This window comes from Protopterus annectens, chromosome 3.part1 (assembly GCF_019279795.1).
Source record: "Protopterus annectens isolate FY-2018-M chromosome 3.part1, PAN1.0, whole genome shotgun sequence".
Lineage (NCBI taxonomy): Eukaryota > Metazoa > Chordata > Ceratodontiformes > Protopteridae > Protopterus > Protopterus annectens.
This window is the reverse complement of record NC_056732.1, coordinates 1,454,525,786-1,454,540,012: the sequence shown is the minus strand read 5'-3', so window position 1 is coordinate 1,454,540,012 and position 14,227 is coordinate 1,454,525,786. Positions and strand designations below refer to the sequence as shown.

The window sequence follows — 14,227 nt, the reverse complement described above, 5'->3', positions numbered from 1 at the left end:
TGAAATCAAACATGAAAATAGAAAATGATTCACAGTATTAAGATTGTGTTTTTATTGTTAATACGACTATATTTTTGAAACTAATGCATAAAAATTGTTTGTGTCAGGGGCAGAAGGAAACTGCATGTGATGAGTGTCTGACAGCAAAGTGAAAAGGTGTCTGCTCATCTGAGAACCTGTAATCATTGTCCAGTCATAAAAGAATTACATGACTTAACTAAAGTGATGCTTTACAACATCTAATGGGGGAAAGTGAAGGGTGAGGCATACAGAGAAGGAAAAATATCAGTGACAGTATTTCATTTTAATATGCTTTCATTACAACATGGATTCCTGAGTGTTTTTCAGTGTATATCTAATGATTTATTTCCTGCCAAATATAAGAAATGCTAGCATGACAAAAGTGTAAAAAGTTCTGTTTTTTGTAGAAAATTATATTATGGAATTCAAAAATCATGCCCAATATGGAAAGTCATAAACATATACAGTCAGGAGATCTTAGTAAGCAGAAATAACGTTGTAGTGCTAATTTTTAATTGGTCAGTGGTTGTTGTAAGAATGATACAATAATGTTGAATTTAATCAGAATAGTATAAAGAATGCATGAATGTGCTGTTCAGGGAGACAGGGCCATGATTTCCTAAGCTCCCACATACTTGCCTTTTTTTGCAATCAAGGAGCTTATTATTCTCTGTTGAGCTGTGTTGTGTGAAAGTTATTTGGTACATTAACAATGGACATCAAGACTAGTAGAGGACAGCTTGATTTAATGCCTCATTCAAAGGATGCAGACATATCAGTGCAACCCCATCCCCCATGCTACACTCAGAAGCCAGTATTACAGTATTAAGGAGTGATCTCAATCCTTCTCTAGGACTAGAATCCACATGATTCAGTAAACAAGCAGATGTATATTAACTACATCCCATGGTAGCTACAATTCTTTTGGGAACCTTATCATCCTTTAAAGTTCATGACAAGCAGAAACTTCAGCCCTCAATCATTGAGAGTCAAGATGTGATACGCTGGGAGCAGAAGGTCATGTCAAGAATGCACTCGGCTCTTTCAAGGTTTAATTCTTTGTTCTGTCAGTTTCTCTAGCCTTTTGCCAGTGCTGTAACAAAAGTCTGGAGATATATATGGGTGTCTTACACTAATACCCCAGCCTGGGCACTTTCTACCTCTATCACTCTGAGTAGTTGCATAGATTGGAAGCTACTGTATTCTGTGCCTGTGGGTAGTCACTTTAAAATACTGGCACTCTAGGTATTTCCTCAATTACTGTGGTCATATGTATACTTAGACGGTTTTAATGCTTTAGGCATTGACAGAGGAACATTTCCATGACAAATGTTGGGAACAGGATCCGAACTCTGCTAGTAGTAGGAAAGAAGTGGCAGGTTCTGGGTCCAAACATTTTCTTCTTTTGTAGAGTGTGTTGTACTGACATGTACCAGTGAAAGGGCTTGATCTTCTCTGACTTCATGAACTTCCTAAAAAAATATGCCTAATGAGTAGAAAGAAGTGAAATCCCTAATGCATAAGTTACAGGATGCAATAATATGAGATGAGTTAAAAAGGGTAAATCAGACAACTAGGGGGTTGTTAATGACATTACACACATTCACTTGCTTTTCAAACTGTTACAGCTGCCCACACGGCCGGCCTTAGGCATAGGCAAACTAGGCGACCGCCTAGGGCGCCGTAAAGGCCAGCCTCTTAAAGGGCACAATTTTTATTTATTTTAATTAACAAAGGTTTGTGCTCTTCTCGGAGCCCTGCTGAAGTGTAACTGTAAGCCGGAACTATGGGGGAGGGGGGTCAGCGTCCTCTCACTTACTAGGACAGTTGCAAAAAAAAAAAGTTACTTCGTGTGATTCGAGAGTCTGCTGTAAGGAGGAAAGGTATGCTATGTTTTGGGGATGGGCACGGGTGCCGCCGCGCCGGAACCATACAGCTGCAAGAACTGTAACAAAACGGACGCATGCGCCAAATTTAAATACGAAAGTGTGCCCTTCATCATTACTGCCAGCCAGACTCAAAACAACAACAGGTAAGCTTCCGTTTCACTTTAGCTACTGAAATGCTGAAGCTTAAGGCTCCGTTTTACATTCTGCTGCTTAACTTAATCAGAATGTAAAACGGAGCCTTAGCAGAATGTAAAACAGAGTCTTAGGCAGCATAAGGCTCCGTTTTACATTCTATTTAGCTTAAGGCTCCGTACTGATTTATAAAAAATATAGTTACTTATAGTGGACACACATTAAACAAATACTTTATTTAAAAAAGTGAAGATTATAAAACATCCCATACAGTAATAGAGTATTCTTATTTTAATTTAGATAGTCATGTCACATTTAGATAGTCTTCTGTAAGGAAAACACATGTTGTGCTGCGTTTAGTGTAGTCAGGATTTCTGTAAGTAGGAATCAAGCTTTATTAACTATGAACATTTTGTTAGGCCAGTTCTGAGTATATTAATTCCCTCTGTACTTTAGATAAAGTATCCATTACTGTACTTGAGAGAATACAGCACATTTTTTCAGTAGGAGAATTTCAGAACCCAAATGACTTACTCTTTGCATTGTTTCTTACAGGCTTTTTAGAAAGAGTATGGCTGCATAGTGAAGCAGAAGTTAGAACAGATGCCCCAAAGCAGTTGGTTCTCCAATTCAGTTCCTACGTTTTTCTGGAAGTTATACTTTCTTCCCACTTTTCAAAGACATATTACAGTTTAATTAGTGTTGGCTGTCTGTATGTGTTTGTTGTGTGAGAGTGAATGAGTGTATACATTTTGTAAGGAGTTGGTACCTCATTTAGAATTAGGTCCTACTTCCTGTACACATTGAATGCCTAAATAGGCTGTAGTACCCCTACAGCTCTGAAATGGATTAATCAAGTAATCAGAGAACATGAGTGAGTAAAAGAACAAATTTGACAGGGAATGTCTTCCAGAATCCTTTACAGCTTTCTAACTTGCATCTGAAAAAATATACCTACAGTGACTAATAGAATCCAAAGACTCATGCTAAAGATACATATCGGTAAAACAAATGGTTTGTTAATCAGCTGATTCTCAGAATATGGCAAAAATATCTTAAGATATGAAAGACAGCATTATTTTACATGAATTTAAGTGCAGACTGAATGATTCCGCCAGACATAAATATGTTTCTCAGCAGTATTAGGGGACATAGATTTAGTGATGCCCATTTGTCTGAAATCCACACACTTATATTACTATATTAGTAAGTAATCACTACTGGGGAATGAATCTATTTTTTATGATGGTCAGAAGAACATTGAGTGAATGAAGACAATATTTAATTTTTATGTGTTAAGACTAAGGCTATGGTTTAGATAAAAAATGTCTCTGTAAAAAACACTAGGTAGTATATATGCAAAGCAAATTATCATTTGGTTTTATCAGTGATATTACATCAAGCTGGGTGTTTAAATATGCAACAAGGAAATATATTTGCAGCATCAATGATATGTATTGGCTTATTGACAATGGCTGATGTTTTAAGGTAGTTTCCTAATTGCGTGTTGTTGGTACTTGTCACATTGTCAGTCCAGCTCTCTGGAATTTTGCAAATAATTGCATGCTATTTGAAAACATTAATATGATTTATACAGAAGTGTCACAGAAGGAGATACTGCCAGCCCAGGTATCTGGAATTGTGTAAATAGTTGTATGTCATTTGTGAATATCAGCAGGATGCAATTGCTTATGTTACCACTATATTACAACTGTATGTCATATTGCATAGACATGTATGCTGAAGAGATATTTTTATCCACTATTGTAATTGTTTAGATGTATGTATTTTAACAGAAGATTATCTTGCAAAATTTAAGAATAGTTGAGATTGAAGTACTTTATTGACGGGCCATAAACAAGAGAAGTTATCTTTCAGTTTCCATCAACAGGAGACAGGATGTCTATACCAGGGGACTTTCTGTGTTATTTTGTAAGTATTTTATTGTTTTATGTCTTCTAGCAGTTACAAACATCTGAAGGCTATGTATTTTCACAGCGAGATGTTAAATGCTACCAGCTGCAGTGGGGGTTTAGCATGGAAATTGAAGTCAGGAGACAAAAAGTGATGTCATGCAAGTATCCCAGCAGTAATATTTGACATTAATTTAAGAACACTTTTTGAGAGTGATAGTGCATTTTGTATTTGACCTGGAAATATCCACTCACCACTTCTGCCTGCTTGTTGTTCCGTATGTAGGTTTTTAGGGCATAGTGATTGTTTTAAATTCAGGTAGGAGTATAGCAAATTATAGCTTAGACGTTTTCTTTATTTATTTGAGACTGTTGTGCACACAGTGAACATTCAGAGTTTCATATCACAATTGTTTTGTTTTTGTTAGCTTAGTTAGTCACGGAGAGCAGGCAAGCAAGTCAGCATGGATTATGGCAAGCTGACATGGAGCCCGTTGGCTGAGATGTGCCAGGCTAAAGGACTGGTGTATGCCAACCTGACTAAAGCAGAAATGATTACAGCTTTTGTCACAGCTGCATCACAGAACAGCAACCAGGAGGAAAATCAGACCGGCCTTGGGAATGTACAACTCTCAGAAAATGGACAATTCAGCCTTTCCACAGAGAACTTAAAATCCATCTGGAGTTAAAGAGACTTGAACTGGAGGTCAAACATTTGGAAATAGAATCAGCAGAGAGACTGAGATGCCTGGAGGCCAAAAAGAATATGAAGCTGAGATGTCTGGAGACTGAGGAAAATGAGAAACTGTGATGTCTGGAAGCTGAGTAGAATGAGTGGCCGAGGCAACATGAGAAGGAGATGCTGACTCTTCACTAGGGTCATGGATGTAATGGTGAAGGGAATAACTGAACCCCAGAAGCAACAAAGGTCAGTACATTTCTTCCACAATTTACAGAGGGGGATAATTTTGATAGTTTCATTCATATGTTTGAAAGGGTATGTAAACAATATAATGTTGACCAAGGGCTCTGGGTACGGGGCCCCTGACCCCCTTACACCATGGTAAAGCTGTAACTGCTATTTCTAAATTGTCTGATACTGATTGCTTAAATTATAATACTGTAAAAAAACTGTCTGTTAGAATGTTTTGAGTTAACACCTGAAGCTTATAGGAAAAGTTTTTGTGAGCATAGATGCAAAGCAGATGAAAGTGTGTCTGAATATATTGCTGAACTAAACACTTATTTTCATAGGAGGGTGAGTGGATGTCAGGTCACCACTTCTGAAGGGCTGACAGACCTTTTGGTGAGGGAACAAGCCCTTAGCACTTTGCCTGAGGAGATGAGAGTTTGGTTAGCGGATAGAGAATGTAACACAGAAGATGAGTTGGGGAAAAAGGGAGACCTATACCTAGCAAGCAGAGCATCATTGTACAGGAAAGGGATACCCAGTGCTGTTCATGGGGCCTAAGGGAACCCATGGTGGGCAGCCTAGACCACCTCAATAGAGTCTGCCAGTAGCAGGGGAAGCCACTAGTCCAGGTACACATCCAGGACCAAGGGTTAGATGCTTTAAATGCAACCAGTGGGGGCATGTAGCATATAGATGTCCACAGAGGTAAGGTGGGGAACAAAAGGGAGAGCCAGTAAGTGGGATTGACAGAATGCCAGAAGTAAGTTGTCTTGAGACAACAAGGGTACCAAACTACCACAAGAGGTTATATCCTATCTTAGTAAATGGGAAAGAGGCCATTGCTAAGAGAAACACAGCCTCTGACCTAACCATTGTGAAGCCTGCAATGGTTAAAAGAGGAGCACCACTTGCTTGGGCAGTCTACTCCAGTCAGAGCTTTAGGAGAGACTGCATTCCAAATACCTTTGGCTAGGGTTCATCTTGATTGGGAGGGTGCTAAAGGAAGCCAGCAAGTAGGTGTGTTTAAGGATATCCCAGCAGATGTCCTGATAGGGAATAATTTTGATAATGCAATACCTTGTGTGCATGCAGTTACACACAGTCAGGCTTGAAGACAAGCATGTGGGTCTGGCAGCCTGGGGGAGACCCAGACAGATGACATACTTGCAGCCAGGACTGGTGAGGTGATTACTTTAGGGAGGGAGCTACCCTGTAGCAGTGAGACTGAAGGTGAACCACAGCTGCTTGTAGGTACTGATGTTTCATTGCTTATTAAAAGAATGTTTAAAACTACAAATTTAAAACTTATTCTAACAAGTGGTGCTGTATTATACAAGGAATATAATTCAATACAATCAGGAAAGTGAATTAAAGAATAAATACATGTATGCATGGCCCTAAAAAAATGTGTGCAAGGAGTCTGTTTTGAAAACAGCCCAAAGGTAAATTTAATTCTCCACCAACCAGATGCATTTCTATGAATGTGGGTTTTCATGCCGTTTCAATGAATGTGAGTTTTGCCATTTAAATGAATGTAAGTTTCAAGGACAGAGAAGTTTACTGCTCGTGCTAAGTCTGTTTTCATTGTGAGACTGTAATGTTTGTTTAGCAAATGGCTATCTGTGTTTATGCTACTTTATTTCAATATCTGTAATCATTGTAGAGGCAAATAGAACAGTATGCAAGGTAACTGGTGAAATAACCAAATAATGGAACACTGGAATGGCTGAAGAGGGGGCTGCTGCTGGGGGTTCCTCTGGGGTGGTGGTCTATTACCCTTCCTAGGACTCTACTTGACCATAATCTGGCTCTGGTGTTTCAAGTAGAAAATACATATGCAAAGGTAGCTGCAGTTTAACTACATTACAAGGTATCTTTTTCTTCCTAAGCATTTAAATCTTCTTCTTCTTCTTTCGGCTTTTCCCATTTAGGGGTCGCCACAGCAGATCACCTGTCCGCTCATGATTGGCAGTGGTGTTTTACAGTGTCGAGTTGCCAGCCCGGTGCCCAACCTTCCACAGAAGGCACTTCCTAAGCATTTAAATAATTTAAGGAAATGACTGGAGTGGCTTTCTTGGGGAATGACCCAGCGGGTGTGGCTCAAATAGGGGTGTGTCATGTGTGGTGTGGGTGGGGCTTAAGGGGTGCTGGAGCACTACTTCGCCTAGGGTGCCATTTTGGCTAAGGCTGGCCCTGGCTGCCCAGAAATACTCAAATGTCAGTGTGCAATTTGAGAAGCCAAGTAATTTTTATTTTGACATTTATTTCCCAGGAAGGTCGAAATGGGTATTTGCCCATTTTCAGTGGAGTCCAGGGGAGAAAAGACCCACAGTGAAATATAACTTAAAATTTTTCATAAAATTAGATAAGTACAATACCAAACACGCATAATATGAAATCAAATTAACAAATAAGCAAGAAGAATATAAAATCAAATAAACATAAGATGACACTATATATGAAGACTTAAGGAAAGTAAGAAATGCAATAGCATAGAGAGTGGATGCCTTTGTAGAGATAGAGAAGTGAGAAGAAAATAAAGGAAGGAAAAAAGGGAGATAGATAGTAGTTGGAGAAGGTAGCCTTGTGAATAATAAGGGTAACAGTTGTAGACAACACAACAGATTACTTTTATGCAACATAAACTGTTTGTATGTATATGCACACTCCAGCAAATGATTATATCTATATGTTCCAATTCACAGATCTGAGAGGAAAAAGACGTTATTATCCCAGTGCAATAATGGGTATTAAAGAACTATGAAAGAGATGAAATGCTGTATATCTGAGTTTCTTGTTTACTGTGAACCTGACATACTTTTACTGTGAAGCACATCGCTTTATATCTTGATGGGCGAGAGATTCCCCCAGAATGGCAGTTTTAGGAAGTCCCTGAAGGTCCACCTGTTTTATCGGCGTATCATTCATTATGGCTCATTTTACTTCATTCAATCACCATGCAGAGCTCTTGGTTCATTCCTGTATTTGTTCACTTTGCTTGAGCTCTAGCAGCATAACTTGAATTTTAGTTTAAGATAATATTAACAGAGACTGTAACAATGATTATTAATCTTTAAAATTCAGGATCAGAATTACAGGTGGTAGTACATCTTACTGGAAGGCTGTTGCAGCATTTCAAACTGAAAACCATAGGAATAGGGACTGAGTAAGGGTCACCTCTCTGTATAGTCACCCATAGGGACCACTTACTCTTGTAGCCATTCTGGTAGAGAGTCTTTGAGCATTCATAAATATCTGCATTATCCTAAATGGGTATGCTGTGTTTTTGGTTATTAACTCTTTAACACCCAGGAATTATGCAATGTCACCCCCCAGCAGCCTACACACATTTTTAGATTCCACCCATTTTCTGAAAAATCAACTTAAAATGAATAAGCCAAGCAAATGTAAATCTATTAGGACTACATGTTATTAAAAAGGTGCAACCACCAATGTGTTCAGCAAACATATTTATAATCACAGAAGTCAGTAAATTTACCATCTTTACATCAATACTGTAACACATTACAATGCGGAAAAAATTAAATGAGTATTTCTCCTCTAAACCTTCACATAAATGTTTGTATCTTGTGAAATGTGTAACCTAAGCATATAGCGTCAGCAGCATTTTTACTCAGGAGACATCAGCTTTCACTTGATGGCAGTAAATTCCTTTCAAAGTGTTTACTTATTGAAATATTTACAGAAATATGAAAAATGATGACTAGCTGCATAATTCAATGCGTATTCCCCTCAGTATCTAATATGTCATATAAGAATGCTCTGTATATCTTAAAGTATAAGTATTAATAAGAACTTCTCATTCATCATGTAATGCTTCACCTTATGTTTGGTTTTGGAAATATTAATGTGCACATGGAAATACTACATATTTTCATAATTACAAGCAAACAGCTAGCAATATCTTCAACACAGTGCCTTATGCAAGGACAGTAACAGTACATTTTTTGTTTCTTACCATGACATTTCACTCAATGCCTCTCAATAATGTATAGCTCACTCAGTTATTATATGACTATAAATATGAAAAAATGAAAATAGCAAGTAAACCGTTCTCAGAATCTCTACTGTAGTGAGTCATAGACTAACAATCTTAGCGCCATTTTTTCTTGCAATTTGCCCTCTCATATGTCACCTATTATTAATTAGTGAGTCAGTTAATTAAGAAATCAAGCTCCAAGAAAATATGATGTCATAAGGAACCACTGGTATTAAACATAATTATATAAAGATATTAAATATAATTATATGAAAAAAGATTTTAGTCAATGGAACTGGAGAAATCATCTAGGAATGATAAATGTATAATTCAGTATATTTATTCATCTATACTTATTTATCTAGGCATGATCTGTTCTGAGTACAGTGCCAGCTTATATCACAATGACTAGATCACAATTTTGAAAAAAATGTGTAGGAATGCATTTAAATAAGAACTATTATATCTAATTAATTTTCTTGTGCCAATTTTAGTGAGTTATTAAGGAGATAGTCTGGGCTAGCCACTCAACATTGTTAAAATACAGCTGTAGATGATTCAGTCATATTAACTAATGTCACCAAACTGCATGGGTATTTGTCTGTGATAAGTGGGTTGAGGACCCAGCCTACTGTGACCTACGCCAGGGGCCCATCCTAACAGTGGGAGGGGTGTATGTGCCCTTATTGGCCAGTGTGTGCCTGCTATAAGGCCAGGCAGCCTTGGGTCAATAAGCTACTGGCTAGCAGGTATATAGTTGCCCGCCTGGGTTAGCTGGGATCGCTCCATTGAAAGAAATCTGAATGTCAACTCAATCAACATGCCAAACATAAACTAAGAATTGCTATACTCAAAGACAGGGCAGAACTTGGAAGTGGATGAAATGATGGTACTGAGATGGCTGGACATCCTATGTCTCCAAGAGACACGATGGAAGGACAACGCAGCAAAATCACTTGACTTGGGATCTAGAGTCTACTACTCAGGAGGAAGATAGGCTATAAATCGTGTGGGAATTGTGGTGAGAAAAAGGCATCAGAAATCAGTCAGAGATGACATCAGCACAGACTCATGGCAATCAGTCTCCAGTTTAATGACAGAGCAAAATTGAAAATTTCGGTGTATGCCCCATAGCAGGGTTGTGATAGTGAAGAGAAGAGTACATTCAGACAGCAGTTGCAGGACCTACTAGATAAAGCAGGACAACAAGAATTTGTGTTGGTAATGGATGACCTGAGTGCACATATTGGGGCAGGCAGAACAGGATATGAGGACTGTCTGGGTCCATATAGGCAGGGCAACAGGAATAAAGAAGGACAGGCCAATCCTGACTTCTGTCTGGCAAATGGCCTGGCAATAGCCAACACATGGTTCAGAAAGAGAGAGAGTCAAAGCATCACATACAAGAGTGCCCAACATGCAACTCAGGTAGACTTCCTCCTAAAAAGGAAAGGGCACTAGGGTAAAATCGGTGATTGTAAAGCAATCCCCAGTGAAACAAACAGCCCACAGCATAAATCACTGGTTGGCAAAATCAACTGCAAGCAGTGGTCCGAGAAGGCTCTAAGGTCAACAGAGACCTGGAAGTTGACTTTCAGACAAAGTATAACAGTTTAAGGAATTACTCAGGGCTCTAGCACCCCATGAAGACAAGGAAATATTTGGAGTTGAAGAATGGCAGCACCCCAAAACAGCATATGTAAGGACTACAAAACAGGTATGTGGCTGAGCCAGGGATGGAAAGAAGGTACATAAGGAAAGCTGGTGGTGGAGTGTAGACAACCAGGAAGTCATCAAAAGAAAGAAGGAGTGCAGGAAAAGTGGGAGATAGAAAAGACAGACCAGACTGGGAAGAAATGGTTGGCTAACAAAGAGGCTAAGAAAGGAGTTGCAATAGCAAAGAACAGGGCATCGCAGGCACTCTACCAGCTTCTGGAAAGTGACTCAGTAGGTGATACAAAGAACCTATATCAGGTTGCCAGGCAAAGACAGAAAGATAAAGAAGATAGTCTGACACCCTTCATAAGGGATGCCAGCAACAACCTTTGCACCAGTCTACAGGACATCAAAGGCAGATGGAAGGAGTACTTCCAGCAGCTTCTGAATGAAGAAAACCACACTGAAGCTGTAGTGCACCAGACACAACCTACGATGAGAGATAGACGAGGAGCCCACAATAGAATAAGAAAGGACAGCACTAAGGAAAATAAAGTCAGGGAAAGCAGCAGGCTCAGATGAGGTCACAGCTGATATGATAAAGATGGGGGTGAGATAGGGGAGAAATGGTTCCTGCAGATACTCATAGCAGTGTGGACAGAGAGGTGTATCACAGATAACTGGGGAATACACATACTTGTGCCAGTATTCAAAACCAAAGGGGACATCCACAACTGTGGCAATACAAAGTTATCAAATTTCTGTCACATTGCATGAAAGTTCTGGAGAACGTGAATGATAAATGGATATGCAGAGTAGTAGAAAGTAAGAAGAGAGATGAGAAGTTTGGATTCAGATCAGGATGCAGCACAACTGACCCAACGTTTGCAGTGAGACACACAGTTTAGAAGAAGCTACAGATGAAAAAAGAGTCCAGTTGGGCATCCCTTGATTTGAAAAAGCATATGACAAGGTCCGAAGAAAGCTGATTTGAGCAATCCTGTGGTGGTTTGAAGTCTCAGAAACAGGTAGAATTAATGCACGGTAAGTACAAAGATCCAATGATGCAAGTATGAACAGTGTTTGGTCTCACAGAGGGGTTCCCAGTGGGAGTGGGTGTGCATCAGGGTTCAACTCTCAGTCCCCTGCTGTTCATGCTGGTGATGGATTACATAACCAAACAGGGGAAAGAGCAACAAAAATCAACAAAGTTGCTGTATACAGAGGATGTGGCACTGCATGCAACCTCTGAGCATGAACGTCAGCAAAGGATCGGGGAATGGAATGCAAAACTGAAGGCACATGGCATGAAACTGAGTACAGATAAGACACCGGTAATAGCAGCAAAGTGGGGAAATCAGAAGATGCCGAGACTTGAGATAGAAGGGAAGACAGTGGAACAGGTCAACAGCTTCAAGTATCTGTGAGGGGTGGTTGAGGAGAAGGGATGTCTGAATGAAGAGGTCAAAGGTAGAATCAGAGGGGCTGCATCCAACTGGCACAGAGTGCCAGGGGAAGTGTATGACAGAAGAATGCCAAAGAAGCTGAAAAGTAAGGTGTACAAGACAGTGGTGCAACCAGTACCACTGTATGGTACAGAAGCCTGGGCAGTAATATTTTTATTATATTAGACATTTTAGCTCTCTGAAATGTAAATCTTCATGGTTAGTAAGTGTTTCTTCCATAGCAAATCTTCTAATGCATCACTTAAAGCAAATCTTCTACTATGTCATAATGTCCCAGTCCTGAAGTTTACAGTTGCAACCCACTGATAAACATGCACACTGGTATACATGTCATGGCCTACAAATGCTAGAAATGACACATATAAAGGATTATGACCAGATCCCCAATCATAAATGTATTAGTGTTCCAGACATGGATGCCATGAAATGCACCTTGGTAAAAAAAAAAAAGCAGAGAAAGAGAAGACGACCACAGTCAGACAGCAACATACCGCTCAACTTTTATCGCTTAATAATTCTGGAAAAATTCAAACATAATGGAACAAAGGATCAAAATCAGGGATAGTTTTTAATTATTGCTCTAATTTGCTTATAAAGTTAGTAGGGCAACACGTTTTGCATCAATATACATTATTATGGGCAATAAGAAATATGAAACTCTAATGTCTGGCATTATTAACTGACTCAGTGACTGACCAGTCAAACAAAATTTTTAAGAGGTACAGGGCAACAATATGGGGAAAATTAGGGATGTTCTGCATTATCTGGAGGCAAATAAAAGTTACAGCATGCAGACACTTAGTGCTTCTCTTGCAGGAGGGAAAACAGCTTTTAAAAGCTGTTAGACTTAGACTTTGTTTTGCCACAATTTGTGTGTACGTGTGGCACAGTAAAGTTCTAACAGCTTTTTAAAGCTGTTTTGCCTTCTGCCATTGTTCTTTGTCAGTTGGTACTGCCCACTCTTAAGTCCTTAGAACTAGATTTGATCTTACCAGCATTAGGGTGTCCTTAACAAAGTTTTGTTAAGCACCCCTATGAACTGTTAAGATCGGGTCCCATGCTAGAAAAGCAGTTTATCTTTTTCCTGATTTTGGAGTGTCACTATGGTTCTTCATTTTCCTGTCTTTGGAGTGTCACTATGGTCCTTCATGCATTACAAATAAAATAAACACAAAATTATATCATAGTCTGGGGAAGACACAACCTCTATTCATTTCCCACTTGGGGGGGGGGGGTCTGGCCTCTTGAGGTCACTGCTCTGGATCAACATCACATAAGATGATCCATAAATAAACCATGATCACCAAAACAAAAATGTTGATACCACAAATAATGAAAATGCTCACCTACAGTAAGTGTACACTGTTCTGACTGAACAGACAACTCAAGCATAACTCACACCTTCTTTCGCCTAATTTTAGTTTTCCTATAGCAGCCTTAAATATCGACGGGATTCATAAAGGTTACCATAAATTGTGGAGTACCTGTACACTTAGGTAATCTTTCTGAGTGACTAGAAAGGACAAAAAAGTATGGTAGGGGTGTTCTTGAATGCAGATTGTGTACACTTGGTGTAGTCCCTAATGAGTCTTCAGTGGAGGAAGCACTTTGTACCCCATCTGAGGAATATCACACATCTACACCTTTAACTTACATATATTAACTCCGTAGCTGCATGCCTGTAGAACAATGACAAACACCTAACAAAGAAAAAATGTTCCCGTGCTACTGCATTTACAGCACTCTTCCACAAACCAGAGAAAAATACATCCAGTATGTGCGTGTATGCATGACATACACACACACACACACACACACACACACACACACACACACACACACACACACACAAACACACACAAACAGCACAGCATACACACACACACACACACACAGCACAGCATACACACACACACACACACACACACACACACACACACACACACACACACACACACACACACACACACACACACACACACACCTAACATTTCCTACAAGGAAAAAAGAACATAAAGGAAACCACAAAATAATTAATAATAAACCCCATCAAGCACCACACAGCTCAAACAGTGAATTTGTTTAAACAGGATCTCAGCAGTTGTTCTCTTACGAGAGACTAAATTACATTGCTAACAAAGAAAACAATATGATCATATCAAACTTTACAATCTCCTCCTGACAGCATATCAACCACATTATACCACTGTCAGCAGGCTTATTCATTCGCACTATCA

The 14,227-nt window shown here is 39.3% G+C and overlaps 1 protein-coding gene across 1 annotated transcript in view; it reads right to left on the bottom strand.

Moving 5' to 3' along the window:
* Positions 1-14,227, bottom strand: part of ADAM22 (ADAM metallopeptidase domain 22) — a 2,281,988-nt gene that overhangs the window by 362,346 nt on the left and 1,905,415 nt on the right. The gene's annotated exons all lie outside the window — the stretch shown is intronic.